Raw genomic sequence first — 14,465 nt, 5'->3', positions numbered from 1 at the left:
AGATGAGAGTAGAGCCCTGTGAGAGACTCGACCCCTTTGGCAGCGATTCAGCCAATAGGAATTGGCAGTGACACCGCACAGCATGTTCAGACCATGCCCTCTTCCTTAGTCACTTGGACTCCAGGACCAAGGGGAGCAGGTTTGTCTGGGAAAGCCAAACTGAGCTCAGAGCCTGTGTTGGCAGCATCCCCTGCCCCTCTGCTCTCAAATCCCTGTGTTCCAGCTCTCTCTGCTGCACACCCCATACACCCACTTGGTCCCTTTGTCTCAGGTGCCGTCCTGCTGGGCACACATGTTCTGCTCCCCGTGATAGTTCATTCAAACCAACCCAGACCTACCTGCTTAAGACCAACACCCCTTCTCTCACCCTGTCCCTATTAACCCCTTTACACCTAGGCTGTGGCACTACACAGTGCCCACATTCTCCACAACAGGTGACTGAGAAGGGAAATCAAAGGAACCACTGGCCAATAGGGTTCAAGACAATAACATCAAGAAAATAAACACACCTTGTGCTGGTACAAGTCCTTTGCTAGACGTAGACGGTCACGTTGTAAATAGTGGTGCAGAAAAGGCAGAAATATTCAAGAACTATTTCTGTTCTGTCCTTGGAAAGAATCACCCATCCCAGATGCTGTGGCTAAAATAGAAAGCTAATGCTCTGTAACACTGGAGGATATGAAACAACATCTCCCCAAATTAACGGGTGACTTGCACACAGTCTATATATAGCTACATGAGGAACAAATATTTGATAGTAGGTTTTTAACTCTGGCATCCAATGGCCGGAAATTGAAGCTAGACGAATTCAGACTAGAAAAAAGGCACACATTTTTAACAGTGAGGGGAACTTGCCATTGGAACACCAAGGACTGTGGTGACTTCTCCATCATTGGCCATTTTTGAATCAAGAGTGGATGTTTTTCAAAGAAATCTGCTCTAGGTCAAACAGGAACTATTTTGGGGAAGTTCTATGACCTGTGTTACACAAGAGGTCAGATTAGACTAGGGGTTTTCAACCTTTTTTCATTTGCAGACCCATAAAATTGTGACTGTATGTGCGGAACTCTTTGGAAATCTTAGACATACTCTGTAGACCCTCAGGGCTAGACGATCGCCGTGGTTTCTTCTGCTCTTGGAATCTATGAATGTAACAAAGCTAGCAACAAAGAATTAGAGGCTAAATATATAATAATTCCAGTCAGCAGGGTTTCCCAGGGGGCAGGTCTTGTGAAACCAACCAATTGTCTTTTTTTGACAAGATTATGGCTCTGGTTGATACAGGTGTTGCTAGGCTATACTACTCAAGGCATTTGCCTTAGTACCCCATCACAGTTTGATTTAGAAACTCACAGTATATGGAATTAAAAGAACCCACATTAGATGGGTTAAAAACTGGTCGCTGGCAGATCTTAAATTGTAGTAGTTAATGGGGAGTTAATGGGCTGTTTCTGGCAGGGTCCCTCAGATAGCTGTACTTGGTTCACTGCTAGTTCACATTTTTGATAACACTCGATACGATGATATAAAAACTTTGCTGGCCAAGTTTGCAGATGACACAAAGATTAGATTGGTGGAGTAGTAACCGATGGGGAAGACAGGGTACAAGGTAGGCCTACACTGTGTGTACGTGTACAGTGCAAGCTGGGGAGGTGAGAGTCCCAGCCCGAGCAGACACACTCGTGCTTGTTCTCATCGAGCTAGCGCGCTAAAAACAGAGTGAAGCCATGGGAGCACAAGGAGTGGAAGGGGCTAGTTGCCCAAAGTACGTACCTAGCGCCTCTGATGGGGTGACTGGGCCTCCCGCCACTTGTGCTCCCATGGCTGCACTCTGTTTTTAGCGCGCTAGCTCGATGAGAACGAGCATGAGTGTGTCTGCTCGAGCTGGGACTCACCCCCCCCAACCTAGCAGTGTAGACGTACACACAGACTGATCTGAATCGCCAGGTTAAATACACACAACCTTACAACATGTTTTAATATGTTAAAAGAGTAGAAAAACAACCTTATAGCAATAATCTCCAGCAGTGAAATCTACTTAGCTTAACAAAGAGGCGGTAAAGGGCTACGATCAGTCTGCAAATGTCTCCATGGCACCTGGGGAGGTCTTATTAATATGGGCTCTTCAGTCTAGCAGACAAAGGTCTAACAGGAGCCAATGGCTGGAAGTTGAAGCTAGAGAAATTCACACAGGAAATGAAGCATAAGCGAGGGTTATTAACCACTGGAACAGCTCATCAAGGATTATGGATGTTAATCATGGGTCCTTTTAGTAAAAGCCATGGACAGGTCACAGGCAATAAACAAAAATTCACTTTTACTATAAATACCCCAGATGTTGCATATTAAAACTCAAACATGGGGGCTAGAGGTTTGCAAGTAGAAGAGGTTAAAATGTACACAGTGGTAACTATGGGAGGATTATCTCCCACCCTCAATAATTAACCATTACGGGTTCTGATGTTCCAAGGTACATGCGGTGGGGAGAAATAATTGCTGTGTGACTAAAAATGGAGGACAAAATGCAGTTTACAGAGCTCTCCTATTGGACTTCCTTCTGCTTCAGCATGGAGTGCACAGCTCTCAGCGTACTATGTCCAGCCATGTAGCAAGGTATCGTGTATGTATGTACAGTGCCCAGGCCAATGGGGCTCCCTTTTGGCGCTACCGCAATACAATGACAATATGAACAGCTCTGAGGCGCAAGGCTGGGGGGGGGGGGGTGTAAACCTCCCAAAGTTAGTGCTAGGGATCTTGGGGGTTTCAAATAATGGGCCTCATGCAAAACACATGGCGCTCAGTGGAATGACACCCATTGACCTCACTGGGCACTGGGATCAGGCTCACAGAGATTATCTGGAACACAGAAAACAGCGCAGCTCAGGGACTCATAGACTCATAGATTTTAAGGTCAGAAGGGACCATTATGATCATTTAGTCTGACCTCCTGCACAATGCAGGCCATACAATCTCATCCATCCACTTCTATAACAAACCTCTAACCTAGGTCTGAGTTACTGAAGTCCTCAAATTGTGGTTTGAAGACCTCAAGCTGCAGAGAATCCTCCAGCATGTGACCCATGCCCCATGCTGCAGAGGAAGGTGAAAAACCTGCAGGGCCTCTGCCAATCTACCCTGGAGGAAAATTCCTTCCCGACTCCAAATATGGCCATCAGCTAAACCCTGAGCATGTGAGCAAGACTTACCAGCCAGCACTCAGGAAAGAATTGTCTGTAGTAACTCAGATCACACCCCATCTAACATCCCATCCCAGACCACTGGGCATATTTCAAGTCTAAACTTCCTAGTGTCCAGTTTATATCCATTTGTTCTTGTGTCCACATCGGTACTAAGCTTAAATAATTCCTCTCCCTCCCTGATATTTATCCCTCTGATAGATTTATAAAGAGCAATCATATCTCCCCTCAGCCTTCTTTTGGTTAGGCTAAACAAGCCAAGCTCTTTTAGGCTCCTTTCATAAGACAGGTTTTCCATTCCTAGTAGCCCATCTCTGAACCTGTTCCAGTTTGAATTCATTTGTCTTAAACTTGGGAGACCAGAACTGCACACAGTAGTCCAGATGAGGTCTCACCAGTGCCTTGTATAACAGTACTAACACCTCCGTATCTTTGCTGGAAATACCTTGCTTGATGCATCCTAAAACTGCATTAGCTTTTTTAACGGCCATATCACATTGGCGGCTCGTAGTCATCCTGTGATCAACCAATACTCCAAGGTCCTTCTCCTCCTCTGTTACTTCCAACTGATGTGTCCCCAATTTATAACTAGAATTCTTGTTATTAATCCCTAAATGCATGACCTTGCACTTTTCACTATTAAATTTCATCCTATTACTATTACTCCAGTTTACAAGGTCATCCAGATCTTCCTGTATGATATCCCGGTCCTTCTCTGTATTAGCAATATCTCCCAGCTTTGTGTCATCCACAAACTTTATTAGCACATTCCCACTTTTTGTGCCAAGGTCAGTAATAAAAGGTTAAATAAGATTGGTCCCAAAAACCGATCCCTGAGGAACTCCACTGGTAACCTCCTTCTAGCCTGACAATTCACCTTTCAGTACGACACATTGTAGTCTCCTCTTTAATGAGTTCCTTATTCACCTTTCAATTTTCATATTGATCCCCATCTTTTCCAATTTAACTAATAAGTCCCCACGTGGAACCGTTTTAAATGCCTTACTGAAATCGAGGTAAATTAGATCCACTGCTTTTCCTTTGTCTAGAAAAATCTGTTACCTTCTCAAAGAAGGAGAGCAGGTTGTTTCGGTACGATCTACCTTTTGTAAAACCATGTTGTATTTTGTCCCAATTACCATTGACCTCAATGTCCTTTCTCCTTCGAAACTACTTTCTCCTTCAAAATTTTTTCCAAGACTTTACATATTACAGATGTGAAACTAACAGGCCTATAGTTACTCGGATTACTTTTTTTCCCTTTCTTAAAAATAGGAACTATGTTAGCAGTTCTCCAGTCGTACAGTACAACCCCTGAGTTTACTGACTCCTTAAAAATTCTTGCTAATGGGCTTGCAATTTCATGTGCCAGTTCCTTTAATATTCTTGGATGAAGATTCTCTGGGCCCTCCGATTTAGTTCCATTAAGCTGTTCGAGTTTGGCTTCTACCTCGGATGTGGTAATATCTACCTCCATATCCTCATTCCCATTTGTCATCCTACCAGTATCCCTAAGTTCCTCATTAGCCTCATTAAGGACTGAGGGCAAAGTATTTGTTTAGATAGTGGGCCATGCCTAGATTATCCTTAACCTCCATTCCGTCCTCAGTGTTTAGCGGTCCCACTTCTTCTTTCTTTGTTTTCTTCTTATTTATATGGCTATAGAACCTTTTACTATTGGTTTTAATGCCCTTTGCAAGGTCTAACTCTACATGGCTTTTAGCCTTTCTCACATGTTCTGACATCAATAAGGTAGCTTTCCTTGCTAATCCCACCTATTTTCCAGGCCTTGTAGCCTTTCTGCTTTTTCTTAATCACCTCTCTGAGATGCCTGGTCTACAACTCCTGCCTATGATTTTTTCTCCCTTTCTTGGGATGCAGGCTTCTGAAAGTTTCTGCAGCTTTGACTTGAAGTAATTCCAGGCCTCCTCTGCCTTTATATCCACGAATTCTTCAGTCCAATCCACTTCCCTAACTAATTTCCTTAATTCTTTTGAAATAAAAAACACATGAGTTGATACACATCCAGCCATCTGGGTACCTGGGCTGAGTTAATACATGGTGTTTTTATGGTGTCATTCTAATGCCTACGGAGACATGGCACAGACTGGCATGTGGCCTTCTCTATTCATGCAAGGCCTGGGACTCGATTAGCAAATCAGGAATGATTTAGACTGAGAACGCTTGGATGACATCTATCTACGCTCTGGTCAGCCGGAGGCAGTGCTCTTCCTTTCAAGAGCAATGACTTCACTTTTCACATGGTTAAACATAATGACTTTATTAGAGCTTAAAATAATCAAAAGAAGAATTACACCACGCAATGCAGGCCTCGTAGCATCCGATTAACATAGCAGAAAAACAGAAACATATGCCCAGAACTGCCTTTTCCTCCCCTCATCAGCCATGTCACAGGATGCCCCAAACAAGTGAGACTCAAACATCTCATCTGGTAGATGACACATCTAACTCAATAAGAAGTGGAGCTGACCGATGGATTGAGAACTGATTTTTACCAGGTGTGAGCATCGGTTACACTTCTGAGCCAATATATTTTCCTTGTGATAGCGGAACCAGAAAGAACTGGGTTCCTCTTTGTTTGGCATAGTTCATACCTTAAAAGAAACTGCTCAGATCTTGACCAAAGTACTAGCTCGCTAGTACCATCGTCCACAAACAGCCAATGCACTGGGAAGCCTGAAAATCATAGTATTTTGGCAATTATAGGTTCATAGCTTCCAGTGCCGGAAGGGACCATTGTAATCATCTAATCTGATTTGCTGTATAGCACAGGCTAGAAAATAGATCCTAGACTAGATTGGAAAAACATCCAATGCGGAGCAAAAAATTGTCAATGACGGAAAATCAACCATCACTCTTGGTAAATTGTTTCAGTGTTCAGTTACCCTCTTTGTCAAAAATATATGCCTTATTTCCAGTTTGAATTTGTCTAGATTCAACTTTCTGACATTGGATTGTATTATACCTTTCTCTGCTAGGCTGAAGAGCCAAATACTAAGGGTACGTCTTCACTACCCGCCATATCGGCGGGTAGCAATCGATTTCTCAGCATTCGATATATCGCGTCTCATCTAGACGTGATATATCGAACTCCGAACGCGCTCCCGTCGACTCCGGAACTCCACCACCACAAACAGCGGTGGCGGAGTCGACGGGGAGCCGCGGACGTCGATCCCGCGCCGTGAGGACGGGTAAGTAATTTGAACCAAGGTATTCGACTTCAGCTACGCTATTTGTGTAGCTGAAGTTGCGTACCTTAGATCGCCCCCCCTCCCAGTGTAGGCCAGGCCTAAGTAGCTGTTCCCCATTTAGGTAGTAATAGATTGTGACCAAGTCACCCCTTAACCGTCGCTTTGTTAGGCAAAAAATTTGAGCCCCTTGAGTCTGTCACTATCATTCTCATGGTTCAGCTCTTAACCGTCTCCAATTTATCTTTCTGCTCTCAGGCTCTCATAAATGATACCTGCTGACTCAGTGAAACTGGACTTACGTTCAAGTTGATTGGTCTGGCAAAATTAGATATGGTATTATTAGATTAATGCTTGTAAGACATATATTTTTACAAAAACCCGCAATAGTAATTTCAAACCATTTATTAATTTCATACATTTTATTTTAGCTAAACCCCCCTACCCCCGTTAAAACTAACACCAGCCCGAATAGCCACCTACTTCTCGTCAAACCTCTAAATCCGAGAGCAACTAAACTGACACAAATGCTAGCTATAGATACTATTACAAAACAAAGGTATCTACTAAACTAAACAATTCTAACAAAAACCACTATAACCATACACCAACACAATATTATATTATTATATTATTATATTATATCATATATCATATATATATATATATATATATATATATATGTTATTGTAGCTTATCGCAAAGCATGGCACTGAAGTTGCCAAGATGGGTAACCAATATACCCCAAAAACACAAAGATTTGGTCCTAGCCTTACTGTTATTTTTTACTAAACTTAGGGTACGTCTTCACTACCCGCCGGATCGGGGGGTAGCAATCGACTTCTCAGAGTTCGATATATCGCGTCTCATCTAGATGCGATATATCGAACTCCGAACGCGCTCCCGTCGACTCCGGAACTCCACCACCGCGAACGGCAGTGGCGGAGTCGATGGGGGAGCCGCGGACTTCAATCCCGCGCCATGAGGACAGGTAAGTAATTTGAACTAAGGTATTTGACTTCAGCTACGCTATTCGCGTAGCTGAAGTTGCGTACCTTGGATCGAACCCCCCCCCCCCAGTGTAGACCAGGCCTTACACATGCAAGTATCGGCACACCAGTGAAAATGCCCTAACAGTCCTATCAGACAAAAGGAGCAGGTATCAGGCACACCACGATAGCCCAAAACACCTAGCTTTGCCACACCCCCAAGGGTATCTCAGCAGTGATAAAAATTAAGCAATAAGCATAAGCTTGACTTAGTTACAGTAAACAGAGTTGGTCAATCTTGTGCCAGCCACCGCGGTTATACAAGAAACTCAAATTAACAGAAAATCGGCGTAAAATGTGACTAAAATTATAATCTAAAAAATTAAGGTAAACCCTCCACTCAACTGTCATACGTAAAAGTATACATTACCCCAATATGAAAATAACCTTAATGTAAAACAGAATTATTCGAACCCACGATCGCTAAGACACAAACTGGGATTAGATACCCCACTATGCTTAGCCCTAAACTCAGATATTTAATACACAAAAATATCCGCCAGAGAACTACGAGCAAAACGCTTAAAACTCTAAGGACTTGGCGGTACCTCAAACCCCCCTAGAGGAGCCTGTTCTATAATCGATAATCCACGATCCACCTCACCATCTCTTGCCAATCCCGCCTATATACCACCGTCACCAGCTTACCCCATGAGGGCATTAAAGTAAGCAAAATAACTAAAAGTTAACAAGTCAGGTCAAGGTGTAGCTTATTGAGATGGGAAGAAATGGGCTACATTTTCTATACTAGAAATAAATTTACGGAAAGGAACTATGAAATAAGTCCCACAAGTAGGATTTAGCAGTAAACCGGGATCATGAATACCCGATTTAAGTCGGTCCTGAGGTGCGCACACACCGCCCGTCACCCTCCTCAAATAATCCAACCATCATTAAATAAACCCACAACAAACAAACAGATGAGGCAAGTCGTAACAAGGTAAGTACACCGGAAGGTGTACTTGGAACATTCAAAATATAGCTTAATCAAAAGCATTCAGCTTACACCTGAAAGACGTACATTAAAACAGGACTATTTTGAGCAACAACCTAGCCCAACCAAAAACAAAAAACTTAACAAACAAAACCATCCCATCAAAACCAACCAAAACATTTTCACCATCTTAGTATAGGCGATAGAAAAGATTGTTGGAGCAATAGAAATAGTACCGCAAGGGAAAGATGAAAAACAATGAAATACTCACTAAGCCATAAAAAGCAAAGATTAATCCTTATACCTTTTGCATCATGATTTAGCCAGCATACTACAAGCAAAGAGCCCTAAAGTCTGAACCCCCGAAACCAAGTGAGCTACTTAAAGGCAGCCGCATCAAGGCTACAATCCGTCTCTGTGGCAAAAGAGTGGAAAGACCTATAAGTAGAGGTGAAAAGCCTAACGAACTTGGTGATAGCTGGTTGCTCAATAAAAGAATTTAAGTTCAACCTTAAACCTTCTAAAAACACCCCAAAGTAAAAAGAAAAGTTTAAGATTTATTCAATTGGGGTACAGCCCAATTGAAAAAGGATACAACCTAATCAACGGAGGACAAAATATTAAAATACAACAACCGTAGGCCTTAAAGCAGCCATCACCAAAGAAAGCGTCAAAGCCCCCCCCCCCCCACCCATCAAACATTAACATAAAATTTTTTCCCCTAACAATATTGAGCCACTCTACTTAAATAGAGGAACTAATGCTAAAATGAGTAACAAGAAGATAAAACTTCTCTAACGCGCTAGCTTAAGTCAAAACAGACAAACTACTGACTATTAACAACCACCTCTATAAAACAACAACATTTTAAACCACCCTATAGACCTAACTGTTAACCCAACACAGGAGCGCACATAAGAAAGATTAAAATTTGTAAAAGGAACTAGGCAAATAAACGAGCCCGACTGTTTACCAAAAACATAGCCCCTAGCCACACAAGTATTAGGGGTAATGCCTGCCCAGTGACACTGTTAAACGGCCGCGGTATCCTAACCGTGCAAAGGTAGCGTAATCACTTGTCTTTTAAATAAAGACTAGAATGAATGGCCAAACGAGGTTCTACCTGTCTCTTACAAATAATCAGTGAAATTGATCTTCCTGTGCAAAAGCAGGAATAACATTATAAGACGAGAAGACCCTGTGGAACTTCAAATACAAATCAACTATCCTCGATACCCGCCTACGGGCCCATATCAAACTAGCACATGATTTATATTTTCGGTTGGGGCGACCTTGGAGTAAAATAAAACCTCCAATAAAAGAATTCTCTCTAAACCTAGACCTACCACCCAAAGTGCTTCCGGCAAAACGATCCAATATAATTGATCAACGAACCAAGCTACCCCAGGGATAACAGCGCAATCCCATCCTAGAGTCCCTATCGACGATGGAGTTTACGACCTCGATGTTGGATCAGGACATCCTGATGGTGCAGCCGCTATCAAGGGTTCGTTTGTTCAACGATTAATAGTCCTACGTGATCTGAGTTCAGACCGGAGCAATCCAGGTCGGTTTCTATCTATAAACTTAAGTCTTTTCTAGTACGAAAGGACCGAAAAGACAAGGCCTATATTAAAAACAAGCCTTACCTTACATTAGTGAAAACAACTCAACTGATAATAAGACAAACAAATCACAGCCCTAAAAAAGGGCCAAATTGGGATGGCAGAGCCAGGTGTAAATGCAAAAGGCCTAAACCCTTTATTCAGGGGTTCAATTCCCCTTTCCAATTATGAAAATACTACTAATCAACCTAATATCCCCACTAATATACATAATCCCAATCCTCATTGCTGTAGCTTTCTTCACCCTAATTGAACGAAAAGTACTAGGCTATATACAACTTCGAAAAGGTCCTAACGTTGTAGGACCACAAGGACTACTACAACCAGTAGCAGACGGCGTAAAATTATTTATTAAAGAACCAATCTACCCACTAAACTCATCAATTATATTATTTACCATTTCACCAATCATAGCTCTAACACTAGCCCTATCAATCTGACTCCCCCTTCCTATACCCTTCCCACTAGCCGACCTTAACTTAGGCCTTTTATTCCTAATTGCCATTTCCAGTTTCATGGCCTATTCAATCTTATGGTCCGGATGAGCTTCAAACTCAAAATATGCCCTTATAGGAGCCCTACGGGCAGTAGCTCAAACTATCTCATATGAAGTAACTTTGGGAATTATTCTACTTTCCATAATCCTTTTCTCAGGGGGATTTAATATACAAACATTTACAACAGTACAAGAACCTATATACTTAATATTCTCCTCCTGACCATTAATGACAATATGATATATTTCTACACTAGCCGAAACTAACCGAGCACCATTTGATTTGACCGAAGGTGAATCTGAACTCGTATCAGGATTCAACGTTGAATACGCTGCTGGCCCCTTTGCCCTATTCTTCCTAGCAGAATACGCAAACATCCTAATAATAAACACTCTAACCACCATCCTATTTCTAAACCCCGCCCACATCAACAATACTCCAGAACTATTCACCATATCTCTAATCTCAAAGGCAATACTTTTATCAGCGGGATTTCTATGAATTCGAACCTCCTACCCACGATTCCGATATGACCAACTTATACACCTCCTATGAAAAAACTTTCTCCCAATTACCCTAGCACTATGCTTTTGACACATATCAATACCAATCGCCTTATCAGGACTCCCACCAATACCATAGGACACGTGCCTGAATTAAAGGACCACCTTGATAGGGTGAATAATAGAGGTTAAAACCCCCTCGTCTCCTTAGAAAAATAGGACTTGAACCTACACCAGAGAGATCAAAACTCCCCATACTTCCATTATACTATATCCTAGTAAAGTCAGCTAATTAAGCTCTTGGGCCCATACCCCAAAAATGTTGGTTAAAATCCTTCCTGTACTAATGAATCCACACGCAAGCACAATCATTACTACCAGCCTAATCATAGGACCACTACTCACAATCTCCAGTGACCATTGAATCTTAGCATGAATAGGACTAGAAATTAGTACCCTAGCTATTACCCCATTAATTGCCAAACAACATCACCCCCGAGCAATCGAAGCAGCTACTAAATATTTCCTAACACAAGCAGTTGCCTCAACACTAATCTTAGCTTCTAGCACTACCAATGCGTGACAAACAGGTCAGTGAGACATTACCCAAATATCAAACACACCATCATGTGTTATCCTCACCGCAGCCCTAGCCATAAAACTGGGACTGGCCCCCTTCCATTTCTGACTGCCAGAAGTACTACAAGGAACCACTACAACAACAGCAATAATCTTAACCACCTGACAAAAATTAGCACCACTATCCCTACTACTAATAACAGCCCAATCTATAAACACATTCCTAATAGTAATACTAGGACTAGCATCCATTATTATTGGAGGATGGGGAGGACTAAACCAAACCCAACTACGAAAAATCATAGCATTTTCATCTATTGCCCATCTAGGATGAATAGTCACAATTCTTACCCTATCCCCAAAACTCATAATATTAACATTCTACACATATGCCATTATAACTTCCACAATATTCCTAATAATTGAACTCCTAGAAACAAACAAAGTCTCTGTAATAATAACATCATGAACAAAACTACCAATGCTAAACGCCACAATAATACTCATCCTTATATCATTAGCAGGTCTGCCACCACTAACAGGATTTATACCCAAATGATTAATCATTCAAGAATTATCTAAACAACACATATACTTCACCGCCACTACAATAATTATTATATCAATACTAAGCCTATTCTTCTATCTACGAACCTCATACCAAGCAACCATTACATTATCCCCAAACTCCACCAGCTCCTCACAACAATGACGGCACAAGCCCAACCAAACACACTATCTCACCCCAATAATTATACTATCCACCACATTACTTCCGATCGTACCAACCTTATTAGCCATCACCTAGAAACTTAGGATCTGACCACACCCAAACCAGGGGCCTTCAAAGCCCCAAACAAGAGATAAAACCTCTTAGTTTCTGCTAAGACCTACAAGACTTTATCTTATATCTAATGAATGCAACTCAAACACTTTAATTAAGCTAAGGCCTTACTAGACAAATGGGCCTCGATCCCATAACAATTTAGTTAACAGCTAAATACCCAATCCAGCGGGCTTTTGCCTACTTTTCCCGCTCTCTAAAAAAGCGGGAAAACCCCGACACCGATAAAAGTGTATCTTCAAATTTGCAATTTGATATGAAAATTTCACCACGGAGTTTGATAAGAAGAGGAATCAAACCTCTATAAAAAGGTCTACAGCCCAACGCTTAAACATTCAGCCATCTTACCTGTGTTTTTAACCCGCTGATTTTTTTCTACAAACCACAAAGACATTGGCACCTTATATTTGATTTTCGGGGCCTGAGCAGGTATAGTAGGCACAGCATTAAGTTTATTAATCCGCGCAGAATTAAGCCAACCTGGAGCCCTCCTAGGGGACGACCAAATCTATAATGTTATCGTTACAGCCCATGCCTTTATCATAATTTTCTTCATGGTTATACCCGTTATAATCGGCGGCTTTGGAAACTGACTTGTACCTTTAATGATCGGAGCGCCAGATATGGCATTCCCACGTATAAACAATATAAGCTTCTGGCTTCTACCACCATCCCTACTTTTACTTCTGGCCTCCTCAGGAATTGAAGCAGGCGCAGGCACAGGCTGAACTGTGTACCCACCATTAGCTGGAAACCTAGCCCACGCTGGCGCCTCTGTAGATCTAACTATCTTTTCCCTTCACCTAGCAGGTGTGTCATCAATTTTAGGGGCCATCAACTTTATCACCACAGCAATTAACATAAAATCTCCAGCTATATCACAGTACCAAACACCCTTATTTGTGTGATCTGTACTTATTACAGCCGTCCTATTACTACTCTCGCTACCAGTACTCGCCGCAGGTATTACTATATTACTCACAGACCGAAACCTAAATACAACCTTCTTCGACCCTTCAGGGGGAGGGGACCCAATTTTATATCAACACCTGTTTTGATTCTTTGGTCATCCTGAAGTATACATCCTAATCTTACCAGGATTCGGCATGATCTCACATGTTGTCACCTATTACGCTGGTAAAAAAGAACCATTTGGGTACATAGGAATAGTTTGAGCAATAATATCTATCGGATTCCTGGGCTTTATTGTATGGGCCCACCACATATTTACTGTTGGGATAGATGTAGACACCCGAGCTTATTTTACATCCGCAACAATAATTATTGCTATCCCAACAGGAGTAAAAGTATTTAGCTGGCTAGCCACCCTTCATGGAGGGATAATTAAATGAGACGCCGCTATGTTATGAGCACTTGGCTTTATCTTTCTATTTACTATTGGAGGTCTTACAGGCATCGTGCTAGCCAATTCATCCTTAGATATTGTATTACATGATACCTACTACGTAGTAGCACACTTCCATTATGTTCTCTCTATGGGAGCTGTATTCGCTATTATAGCAGGATTCACTCATTGATTCCCACTCTTCACTGGATACTCATTACACCAAACTTGAGCGAAAATCCACTTTGGGGTAATATTTGCAGGCGTTAACATCACCTTTTTCCCCCAACATTTCTTAGGCTTAGCCGGAATACCACGACGTTACTCTGACTACCCAGATGCATACACCCTATGAAATTCTATCTCATCAATCGGATCTCTAATCTCCCTAATAGCAGTAATTATAATAATATTCATTATTTGAGAAGCATTCTCTTCAAAACGAAGGTAAAGGTAATAACTGGAGACACTCCAATCTCCTAGAACTGGAAGTGACCTTGAAAGGTCATTGAGTCCAGCCCCCTGCCTTCACTAGCAGGACCAATTTTTGCCCCAGATCCCTAAGTGGCCTCCTCAAGGATTGAACTCACAGCCCTGGGTTTAGCAGGCCAATGCTCAAACTGCTGAGCTATCCCTCCCCCCCATAATGAAAAGTAATAACAGTTGAACTCACAACTACTAAT

The 14,465-nt window shown here is 42.0% G+C and overlaps 2 pseudogenes; both read left to right on the top strand.

Annotated features, from left to right (window-relative positions):
• The first annotated feature begins 8,454 nt into the window (after nucleotides 1-8,454).
• On the top strand, nucleotides 8,455-12,784 carry LOC120390843 (annotated as a pseudogene).
• LOC120391207 lies at nucleotides 12,694-14,233 on the top strand (annotated as a pseudogene).
• The last annotated feature ends 232 nt before the right edge of the window (nucleotides 14,234-14,465 follow it).

The sequence above is a fragment of the Mauremys reevesii genome, linkage group 25 (genome assembly GCF_016161935.1).
Source record: "Mauremys reevesii isolate NIE-2019 linkage group 25, ASM1616193v1, whole genome shotgun sequence".
Taxonomy (NCBI): Eukaryota; Metazoa; Chordata; order Testudines; family Geoemydidae; genus Mauremys; species Mauremys reevesii.
This window is presented reverse-complemented; position numbering and strand designations above follow the sequence as displayed.